This window comes from Mustela lutreola, chromosome 5 (assembly GCF_030435805.1).
Source record: "Mustela lutreola isolate mMusLut2 chromosome 5, mMusLut2.pri, whole genome shotgun sequence".
Lineage (NCBI taxonomy): Eukaryota > Metazoa > Chordata > Mammalia > Carnivora > Mustelidae > Mustela > Mustela lutreola.
This window is the reverse complement of record NC_081294.1, coordinates 56,588,412-56,601,172: the sequence shown is the minus strand read 5'-3', so window position 1 is coordinate 56,601,172 and position 12,761 is coordinate 56,588,412. Positions and strand designations below refer to the sequence as shown.

At 33.1% G+C, this 12,761-nt stretch overlaps 1 pseudogene; it reads right to left on the bottom strand.

The window, feature by feature from the left end:
- Window positions 1-206: 206 nt before the first annotated feature.
- On the bottom strand, window positions 207-1,439 carry LOC131831134 (T-complex protein 1 subunit zeta-like; annotated as a pseudogene).
- Between the last annotated feature and the right edge of the window lie 11,322 nt (window positions 1,440-12,761).

Here is a 12,761-nt window from a genome sequence, read left to right as displayed (position 1 = left end):
GATCATGTGATAGTTGTCTTTCTCCACTTGGCTTATTTTGCTAAGCATGAAAATTTATTTATTTTATTTTAGAGAGAGAGTGAGTGAGTGAGCAGAGGGAGGGGCAGAAGGAGAATGAATCCTAAGCAGACTTCCCACTGAACATAAAGCTAGACTCCAGGCTTGATCTCAGGGCCCCAAGATCACATCTGAGCCAAAATCAAGAGTCAGACTCTTAACTGACTGAGACACTGGGGTGCCCCTTTTGTTGCATCTTTTATTCGAGTGAGTGTGTGCTTATTTGGTTGCTTTGAACAAATTTGACAGATTGTTACGTTGCTCAATAAAGGTCAATTTCTCTTCTCCCAATGTAAAGAAGTCCTGCATGTCCCCGTCAAGATTTAGATCATCAAAAAAATTAAGAGCTACTCCACCACAAGCAAGAGTCAGTCTATCCATATTTTTTCCTTTAGCTCTACTCAGAGCTACTATGCCTTTTTCTGAAAGAGCATTAAAGGAAAACAGGTCAATTCCCTTTTGACTAATAACAACAAATCCTTTATCTGAATCACCACAGACTTTGATTTTCAGTTCTATTATTTTTTTAAACTTTGTTCAATGAATTTTCTTTTAGCTTTTACAAGTTTCTCTCTCTCTCTTATGCACTTTCTTTAAAAAAGCCAGAATTCACTTCCGGTTTTCTCATATTCTAATGACATATTGTGTGGGAGGATGTGTGCATCTTCTACTCCTTTTTTTTTCATATCAGGATGTGGTGCCCCATGGTCCAAAACAAGAGCTCTGATGAGACTTGTATCAGTTTCAGAGTTTTATGTTTCATCTCCATGATTTCAACCATGGAGAGGTCAATAGGTTCATCTTATTTTTTAAATGACAAAAATGGAGTCTACTACAGCCACTGTTAAGACATCAGCAAAAACAAGCAAGCAAAGAAACAAACAAAAAACCCAAACACATCAGCAAGTTCAGCATGCACTTTAGTACAGAGAAATGTTCTGGCAACAACTATAAGTACTTCCCTGTCCATTTCTTTGCTTATTTTGATTTTTTCCCAAAACTAAAGTGTCTTTTCCTTTGCAGCTTTAAATCCTTGTTATTATTCTGGGATGAAGACCTTAGAAATGTAGAGAGCCTGTTTCAGCAACTCTCTAATGACTAGGACTTTGGAAGTGGTACCATCACCAGTTATGCCACGCTGGGCTATTGTTACTTTGGTTTTATGGTGACTGTCAGGTGTTGAATTTGCATTTCATGAAGAGCACCATCTTTCGTAAGCTTGTTGTCTCCAGCCCCAGAAACAAGCATCTTTATGGTGTCCTTAGGCCTCACGTTGGTCCTCAGGAGGTCCTACAGCTCCTAGGCTGCACTGATGTTGATTGCCAGTGCCCCTGGACTTGGGCCCCCTTGGCCTTGGGGTTCAGGATCTTCACATCCACCATGGCTAATCACCATAGGAAAAGTTGTTTTTTTGTTTTTTTGTTTTGTTTTTTTTTTTTAATTTTTTATTTTTTATAAACATATATTTTCTTAAATTCTAGTGCATAATTAACCAATTCTTCTACATTCAGTTGCCAATAAGTGTGGTGACTGAAGGAGGTATTCTGGACTTGTAGAAAATATAAGGAATGTATTTGGATGCAGAAAATGTGGACTGAGGTTTCTGAAGCTTCAATTAATGCTACAGGACTTACTGTACCAGAGTCAGTTTGTTCATCCGTAAAATAGGATTAGTAAAATCTAGCTCAGAGATACGGGGTCAAAGGAATATAAAATGTTTGTAAGTATGCTCTCTAAACCATAAATTTTTAAAACAATATAAAGAAATAATTTTATGATTTTTTTAGAAAATGTTAACTATAGGTATTGGGAGAAAATTTTTCATGGATATGTCACATTTTAGCATGTCTTGGTACAAGCTTTTGTTTTAGAATACTTTTTCAAGGGTGTTTGTATAGCAAACAGCCTTGGAATATAGAAGCAATGTTTTCTGCTAGAGCAAAAGGAAGGATTTCCTTAGAACCATGGAAGATCAAGATGACATCTCCCTTTAGAGTAAAGGATAGGCTAACTTTTCATCATAAAAAACTTGGGTTCCTTGAGATCAGGGTTTCTTTCCCTATAATACAAGCCACTGTGAATGCAGGTGTGACCTGGTATCACCCTGTGCAACTCAGAGCTCTAATAACTGGTGTAAAAAATGTTGACACTCTGAATACCACTATTCCTATAATAAATAAAATTCTTTCTCTCTGATCCAGAAATTTTACATAAAGGGTAAATTGGCTTTTTTTTTTTTTTTGACAGTAGGCATGTGTCTTTCTGAAGTAATTTGTGTTTATTATAGCCTAAAAATAAAAAGCTAGAGTTCACATGGCCTCATGTATTTTATTTTATTTTTTTGAAAGATTTTGTTTATTTATTTGAGAGAGAGAGAGTGGGCAAGCATGAACAGGGAAAGGAGCAGAAGGAGAGGGAAGGGGAAAGAATCTCAAGCAGACTCCCTGCTGACCCCAACACAGGGCTAGATCCCACAACCCTGAGATCATGACTTGAGCAGAAACCAAGAGTCAGATACTTGACCAACAGAGCTGCCCTGGCGCCTCAGATATTTTATTGATATGATTAAATTATCACCTTCAAATATATTGGAGTCTTGCGATTAAAAGAAAACCGTATTCAAGATTCTGAGTTTGGTATGTTTTGTATTTATTTACTAGCCAAAAATAAGATTGAGAGACAATGAAGAGAATGTTATATTAAACCTGTACTCTTTTGAAAACATACTCTAGAAAACTTCTGTCTTACAAAGTAAAAAAAACTTTTGACCTTTTTGTTTCTACACCATTCATGTAAATAAAAATCAGCACATCCTTAAATTAGTATTTATTTTTAAATAAATAAATATGAAATGAAAATAAAGCAGCAAATGATCTTAAAATTAATTCACATTTCTCTAGAGAGCCTAATGTTTCCATTTAAATATTTTTCATTCTGGCTGACAACAAAAGGAAAAAAAATATGAATTTATCTCTCCTATCTAATTTTATAACCTATAAGTTCATAAGATTCTTGTTAGAGTTCCCAAATCAAGAATGCCAAGATGTACTTAATTAAAAAGTGAGTTCATTTAAATGGTGCCCTTAGAGACAATTTTCCCTTATTTTTTACTTTACCTAGAAGGCTTCAAGACATTTAAGCAATATCTAGTGTAGTCCTTCTTTACAATAAAATATAAAAGAAGGCAGTCATAATCCTAGGAATGGGAGCATCTGGTAGACACATGCACATTTCTTCACCCTCGAGTAGATTTAATTTGTTACAAATAAAAATAAATAGGGAGGACATCACCTCTCAAATTATCCTCGATGGTCTTTGAGCTATCAATCCTTTATGCCTGGAGCTATCAATATCCCACAAGCAAAAGACTAATTCTTTGCTCCAATTAAATGAGATCCAAATGAATTCTCTTTTGATCTGGAGGCTGAATTTCAGGTCAGCTTCCCAAAGAGGGAACCTAAAGTAAGAGAATAAACTGTAAATGCATTTCAGAAATTCTAATCAGAGTATCTCTTATTTTCCATAATTTATTTACATAACTAAAGCACAGAGTGTGGCAGAGATCTGCCCAAGCTTATGACAGTGGAGGCACTACGGGAACTTTCTGGATAGGCGAACAACAAACATCCTGTAAGCTTAACTGTGACTTGTGAAATTAATACACTTATGTTTCTTTCTTGTCTGTATCTTTCAAAAGGCTCAATTTTTATACAGGATTTAAAGACTTGGGAAGGGGATCAGATTTTAAAAATTGCTTTATAACCAAAAGTCCAATGTGTTCTATTTAAGGGAATAAATTGAGAAGCTGTAATTTAAGTCAGATTTGTGAGTGCTCCAATATGAAGCTTTATTGGATTTTCAATTATAATTAACAGAATAATAACCAAAGATGTAAACAGAAACAGAAATGATTGTACTATCAAACACCTGCTTCATAATTATTTGAACAACAAAATGTTTTTGAGTCTCCCACTTATTTATAATCCTGGCATGTTTTTTTAAATGCCTGTCTATGTATCAATCTGCTTAATTATTTTACAGCTCTCCATGAGACAAAAACAGCTCAAAAAATAATCTGATTCAGGTGACAAACTAGAAGCAATAAGACTAGTGCTGGGAAGTCAGATGAAGCAAAGCTGAAAGACGAGGAAAATGCAAAAGTATTTGAAAGTTTTCATGAATTAAACTCTTACTCAAAGGGTATTGAGATGACCCCAAAATGTCAATTTATGACTTGGATTCAGTGGATTCATAATAATCTTATAATCAAAAGGTGGGAACAGCTTGGAAGCTATCTTTAGGGAGTTCTTGCTGAATAAAAGCGGGCCTCTGCCATTCTCCCATAAAGGAGACTATGTACAGTTTTCATTTGGCATCCTAACAATCTTATATTTGGTTTGAGCAGTACATTTTCGTTTCATTCATCATTTAAAGACAGATAATCAGAAAGTCATTACATTGGCCGACACCAGACCCTTCGCTCGATTGTATCGTAATTGAGCACCACAGAGCGTGTGCCAGATCTAATGGATAATGAATATATTATGTCAGTAGAACCGCCTCAGTAAAGCTCCCAGGGAATAGACAAGGGGGTTGTGGTGGTGACATATAGGGTCACAGATGCTGTGCTGATTTACTGATGGAGTGATTCTGTAATTAGTTAATCAATGATGGGTACTGCACTATTGTGCGCATCCCACTCTGCAAACAGAAGACTATGAAGAATATGTGAGTGGACAAGTCACGATATATTTAACATAGTTTGGAAGAACAAGACTTAGTTTAGGATTGAGCCTATAATTATTATAAACTATTACAGTGTAAATCTCTTAGAATAGAAAGATTAAGATGTAGACATGAGCCTGGTTATATTATGATGAGAATATATAGCACAGCTCTTATATTATCTTTTTTAATCATAGCCTAGTCAGGGTCCTTTCTCTCTCTCTTTTTCTTTCTTCTTTTCTTTTTTTTTTTTTTTTAAGATTTTATTTATTTATTTATTTGGGAGAGAGAGAGATAGAAAGAGAGAGAGCAAGAGCTGGGTGTAGGGGAGGGGATAGAGAGGAAGGTAGAGACTCTTAAGCAGACTCCCTGATGTGTGCAGAGCCCTACTCAGGGCTCCATCCCAGGACCCTGGCATCATGACATGAGCTTTAAGAGTTGGACATATAATTGACTGAACCACTCGAGCTCCTCCTTTACTTTCTACAGAATAGTGAAATTAGTGCAGAAATATATAGATAATCTCATTCCATGATGGTTTCCTTTTCTTTTATAATTAACTATATTCAAGAGTTTTTCAGGGGCCCCTGGGTGGCTCAGTGGGTTAAGCCTCTGCCTTCGGCTCAGGTCATGATGTCAGGGATTGAGCCCTGCATTGGGCTCTCTGCTCAGCAGGGAGCCTGCTTCCCCACCCCTGCCTGCCTCTGTGCCTATTTATGATTTCTCTGTCAAATAAATAAATAAAATATTTTTTAAAAAAAGTTTTTCAGGCATAATAAATACTTAAGCACCTAATAATAGCAACAATAATATTGACAGTATTAGTAATATCATTATATAAAACTGATTTTATTTGAAATTCCACCATATTTTAATTCAGTAATTACTTCAGTATTTACTTCAATAAGTGAATTATCTCATTTATTCAAAACAACCCTAGTAGACATATATTATTATTATTATTATTATTATTATCAACACTCTGCAAATTTGGAAACAAAAGCATTCATTAATAATATAATAAGACCACAACATATTAAATGGCCAAAGCAGCACTCAAAATTGACTGGATAATGCAAAACTTACAAAAATACTTATAAACATACTACTTTAATACCTACTTAGCCTGACTCAAATTCATCAATTTATTGTCATGATTGTAAAGTCATTTCCTCACACTAACATTTGTGAAAGTGTTGACTCAAGGAGTATTCAATGACCTTGGCCAACCTGGACTTCCCAGCAGTCTAAGATGCATGCACTCAAACATCCTCCTTGGTTTCCTTCACTTAGGATCAGACATAAATTATGACCCAACAGCATTTCTACCTTCTTCTGGATCATTTCTTTTTAATCTCAAAAACATTTCCCCTAATAAATTTCTTGTACATAATTGTCCAAGTGTTTGCCTCTTAGAAGACCTAGACTAACATAGATACTGGAGAAATTATTCTAACCTTAATGTACCTAAAGACACAGTTTGAAGAAGACCAATAAACACCAAGCAGAATTAAAAAACAAAATAAATGATAAAAAACCTGAAATCAAATACAAAGAATAAAATATTTAAATCAGACATGGGAAAAAAAATCTATTGGTTTCAATGAAAAAAAAAAAATAAGCCTTATGGGTGACTTTTCCAAAGAAATAGTGAAAACTAACTAATAATGGAATGCTAATGGAAAATATTTGCCACATTAGTATTCTATAACAACCAAACATATTCTTCAATAATTATGGTAAAATACAAAAGTTTTCACACAAACAAAAACAAGAATTTGTCACCAACAGAACCATACTCAAAACACACTAAAGTTATTTATGCTGACAAGAGAAACATGGTCCCAGAAGGAAACAGTATTTCAGGAGAAATAAAGAACATTGAAAAGGGTTTTTATGTGTTAAATCTAAATTAATATTGACTACTTAAAGCAATAATAAGATCTGAGTATTTAAAACATATGTATTATTAAAATATATCACAAAAGGAAGTGGGGATATGAATGGAGTTAAAATATTTTAAGGTTCTTAGAGTATAGGGAGTTATAAAGTTATTTGAATGTAGATGCTAATAATTCAAGAATGCAAACTGGAGTTTCCCAGTTGATGAGTACATGGAGATGCAGAGAGGATGCCATGCTCAGAGAGGACATGGAAGCTCTGCACACTTTCCCATACCTTGCCTTCTACATAATTTCATCTGGTTATTACTTCATATCCTTTGTCATATCATTTAATAAATTGGTAAGTGTAAAAAAATAATAAACACGAATTAATTTCTAGGTTACTCATTTAAAATTAGCAAAATAAAATGAATTAATAAAAATGTTTGATTATTTGAAGAGAAAGATGGAGGAAATATTTTAAAAAAGAGTTGAAAAATTAGAAAATATTGGATTTAAACACAAATTTATCAGTAATTATAGTAAATATAAGTGAACTAAATATACCAGATAAAAAACCATGTTTTTATGTTTATAGATATTTATATTTGGGAGACACAGCTACAGTTAAATTGGGTGATCTTGAAAGTAATTTGTGAAGTGCTATTAGGGCTTCATTTTCCTACATTTTTAATTTTTTTATTAATATATAATGTATTATTAGCCTCAGGGGTACAGATCTGTGAATTGCCAGGTTTACACACACTCCACAGCACTCACCATAGCACATACCTTCCCCACTGTCCATAGCCCAACCACTCTCTCCCTACCTCCCTCCTCCCAGCAACCCTCAGTTTGTTTTGAGAGATTAAGAATCTCTTATGGTTTGTCTCCCTCCTGATCCCATCTTGTTTCATTGATTCCTTTCCTACTGCCCAAACCCTCATATTGCCTCTCAACTTCCCCATATCAGGGAGATCATATGATAATTGTCTTTCTCTGATTGACTTATTTTGCTAAGCATGATACCTTCAAGTTCCATCCATGTCATCACAAATGGCAAGATTTCATTTTCTTTTGATGGCTGCATAATATTCCATTGTGTAGATATATATATAGAGAGATATTTATATATATACACTAAATCTTCTTTATCCATTCATCTGTTGATGGACATCTAGGCTCTCTGTAAAGAGCCTAGATGGCTATTGGCTATTGTGGACATTGCTGCTTTAAACATTAGGGTGCATGTGCCCCTTTGGATCACTACATTTGTATCTTTAGGGTCAGTACCCAGTAGAGCAATTGCTGGGTCATAGGGTAGCTCTATTTCCAACTTTTTGAGGAACATCCATATTAAAAAACCAGTATTTTTAAGTGTGAAAAAAAATGCAACTAATTGTTCTAGAGTGTAAAATATACTTAATTAAAGCTCATAGAATGAATAAGTTTAACACAAATCCTCCCTTCTAGGTCTACATCATACTATAGCAGGAAATGGTTATATGTAACATGCCAATAGGGAAGAAACAAATATTACCAACTCTATTTTACAGGTTCCGAGTTTTGAGGTAATATCAGCTTCTTATGGCAAGAGTAGATATTCTATGCTATTAAAGCAAAATATCATTTTTAAACTAGCATTGTGAATGCCATCTGGTAGTTTCTAATACATTGATATCAATCCGGTCATTTGGTGGACTATCAATATGTCCTGATTTTCCTGGGTATCTATATTGAGATCCTCTTACTTGTATTAGATTATTTTGGTTCTCGTGAAAGATCACTGGCAAAAAAGGATCTGAAAGAACTGTATTTGTTTTTTTATTTATTTATAAATGTAGCAGAGACAAAATGTCTATCTTGCCAAAAAGCACTGATTTCAGGGGAAGAAAATAAAATAACTAAATCTCTGTGTTTAAGATACCTGAAATGAAATAAAATGACGTTCTTAGATTACTTGGACAAGGAAAACAAGATAGTTTTTATTACATGGAACCTGTGCTGAACAACTCCTTTCCCCTTTTTCCATTTCCTAAACAGCCCTGCTCTGGTGGCCAAGTTGACTATGTGTTATAGCCAAATGTATAACAGGAGTGATTTTTTAAATGGGATTTTTTATTGTTAAGGAAGTAGTGACACTCCAGTCATAGCACCAAGCCTTATTTTCAGGATGAACTGTCATTTCATTCATATCAGTCAAAGAACTACTTTTCTTCTTCAGATACAGCAAAACTCTCAGTGTTCTCATAATTTGAGAACTAAAATATTGCCAACAATAAAAGGCCTGTGACAACTTTATTGTCTGTCATAAATCAATCTGGTAAGATTGACAAAATAGAAAATGTCAAATCTATACTTCTTCTATCTGCTAACATGATAATATTAAGTTACAATATTATACCGCACTTAGCCAACTATTTATTTTAAAAGATTTTATTGATTTACTTATTTGACAGAGTGAGAGAGGGAGCACAAGCAGGGGAGGCAGCAGAGGGAGAGGGAGAACTAGGATCCCCACAAAGCAGGACTCTGGGATCATGACCTAAGCCAAAGGCAGATGCTTAACTGACTGAGCCACCCAGGCACCCTTTAACATAACCTATTTATTTTTTCTAACCTACCAATAAGCAACCTTGCTTGGTGCTTGATGGGGGAAAAGTCACAAAGCACAAATACAGCAGAAAACACAATTTTAAAAATATGGCATTATTTTCTAGAAAATCAAGATAAGATTTCTTAAACAATACTAATATATAAATATATAGAATTATCAGACTAAGCAATAGATCTGAATACCACAAGTGTATTATGAGGCTTTGAATAAGGTTGATCTGTTTGAAATGTCCATGTTTTGAACTAAAAATTATTAAATGCCAGCAGTTCAAATGATTCATCATAAATATCAGTAGAATCTCATTAACACTCTTTTTTTCCTATGATATAGATTGGGAGCATATTTTAAAAAATTAATTTGTAACTTCTGAAATTATAGAAGCTGACAAGGGATATATAGTAATGGCCAGTATGAATTCATAGTTGTTCTTAAAGAACACTGACAGAGGGAACAGCCATTATTTTATTTCCACAGCCATTATTTTAGTATCATAATGCTTACATTAATTTATCATATTAATTGGTATAATGAAACAAATCATAACAAAGCTACAAAAATAATTTGACAAATTTAGTATTAATTTATAATTAAATAAAACACAAACACTAGGAATAAAAAATATTCTGAACCCAAACTATGGAAAGAACCCAGATATCCATCAACAGATGAAATATATATATAAATAAAGATCTTTTTTGATGGCTGCATTTTATATATATATAAAATTTTATATATAAAATAATCCATCAAAAAAGAAATCTTATATATATATATTTCATCTGTTGATGGATATCTGGGTTCTATAAATAAAGATCTTTTTTGATGGCTGCATTTTATATATATATAAAATTTTATATATAAAATAATCCATCAAAAAAGAAATCTTATATATATATATTTCATCTGTTGATGGATATCTGGGTTCTTTCCATATTTATATATATATATATATATATATATATATATATATATATATATAAAATGCAGCCATCAAAAAAGAAATCTTGCCATTTGCAATTATGTGGATGGAATCAGAGGGTATTAGGATTAGTGAAATAAGTCAATCAGAGAAAGACAATTATCATATGATTTCTCTGATACAAGGAATTTGAGAGGTAGAATGGTGGGGTGGGGGGAGGTCGTGGGGAGAAGGGAGGGAAAAATGAAACAAAATGGGACCAGGGAGGGAGACAAACCATAAGAGACTCTTAATCTCCGAAAACAAATTGAGGGTTGCTGGAGGGGAGGGAGGTAGGAGGGATGGAGTGGCTGGGTGATGGACACTGGGGAGGGTGAGTGCTGTGAATTGTGTAAGACTGATGAATCACAGATCTGTACCCCTGAAACAAATAATACACTTATTTTTAATATGCTTTTATTTATTTATATTTAAAATATATTTGCTTATATGCTAATAAAAAATAAATTAAAAGAAAAACTTCTGAACCTTAAGAAAAGATATCTGCTAAAAGAAAAAAAGTTCATGAGATTTTAGCACTAAAATCTAATCCACATGGTACTACAAATCTCTGTTAAATCAATAATAAAAAAAAGAAAGAAAATGAAATAGGGTTATAAAAATTGAAACAATATAAAAAATTGACCTCATTCACAAATATTAAGATTGTCCATATTAGAAATGCAAGAAATTTTCTACAACAAGATTTAGTAAGAATTCAGTGAGACTGCTGGATAAAGGATCAATATATAAAAATTAATGATATCACCATACTCAGAGTATAAACAGGTGATAGAAAAATGCAATTTAGAATAGTAACAAAAAATTTTAAGGTACTTATAATAAAAGCTGTTCAAAATGTACATCATGTTTATAGAGAAAATGCTAAATTTAAAATATCAAAATTAATGGGAAATATTCTATTTATATACTTTAAATATGCTCTTTTTAAATACTGGAAATGCAAACATGTAAAGATATAAAGTGTCACCAGATTTCTACATTATATCAATGAAATTCCAATCAAATTTCCTAAAAAACAACACTGAGTATTACTTGGAGAAACAAAATTTCAGAAATAGGGAAGAAGCCTCCAAAAAATATGAGTAATAAAAAATAACTTACCCTATAAGATATTAAAATTATAGAGACACTGTACTAATTAAGATACTGTGGCATGGGGGCAGTAACAGAGGTAGGAGTAGAAAGAGGTGAATTAATGCTGATAGCCTAATTCTTCAACAGCACCGTCCAATAAAGTGTCCAATTCCACTTTTTGATAATGGAAATATTCTACATTTGCAATGGCTAGTAAAGTAGCAAGTCATTACATACCCTAGTAAGTACTTGAAATGTGGTTAGTGTGATTAAGAAACTAAATTTTTACATTGTGCTTAATTTTAATCACATTTAAATGTAAATATCTACTGTACCCATAGGCTCCCACATTGGGCAGTGCAGCTCTAGAAGCATGTTTATACGAAAACTTATATATAAAGGTCACTGGAAATGAGCAAGATAGGTGAGATTGTTAACAGGAACTAACAATATGGGTTAGCCATATGGGAAAGGCAGGGATCCCTACCTCACAAAGTACACAGCCCAAATTCCACATGGATTAAACTCTAAAAATAGAAAACAAATCTTTATTACCTATAGAAGAGACTATACTATAGTAACTTTATTATATCCCCAGACTAGGAAAGGCTTTCTAAAATAAGACATAAAATGACAAATCATAAAGAATTAAAAGTTAAACTTTGTGTGTGTCAAAAGTGAATATAAGCAAAATGAAAAAGATAAACTGTGGACAAGGAGGTGGTAATTAAATGCATATAACCAAGGAAATTTTTGTGGCCCACATGGATAAACTTTTAAAATCCACTAAAAATATTAAAGAACAAAACAAAAAAAGGATATTAATGGGCAATTCACAGAAGATTGTACATGAAGCATTAATATGCATATGAATGATGTGGAATGTCACTAATCACCAGAAAATATAAAATAAACCAAATTGGAATTTCCTATCCATCAAATGGGCAAACTTGAAAATGACTGGCAATTTCAGGATCTAACAAAGATAGAGATCTAAAGGAATTCTTATGCACCACTGGTAGAGAAATATATTGGTATAATCAGATTGCAGAGAAATTCAGCAAAATATGGCCCAGTCAAAAGTGCATATAATTGGTCACCTATCGATTCCATTCCTGAGAAAGAATTACTTTTACAGTCATAGACAGGAGAAGCATTTCTTGTAATAGTGAAAAAGTGAAAACAATCTAAACGTCTGTAACAAAAAAATAAAGTGTGGATATTCTTACAGTGGTGCATTATACAGCCATGTAAATAAACAAATTATAGCTACATCTATTAACATTGATGTATCCTATAGTTATTGTAAGAAGAAAGAACACCTGCAGAAAAACAATGCACTATGATTTCATTTTAGAGTATTTTACTTGATTTTGTTAGACTACGTGTGTGTCTGTATGTATGTGTAGTATTATGTACTGTA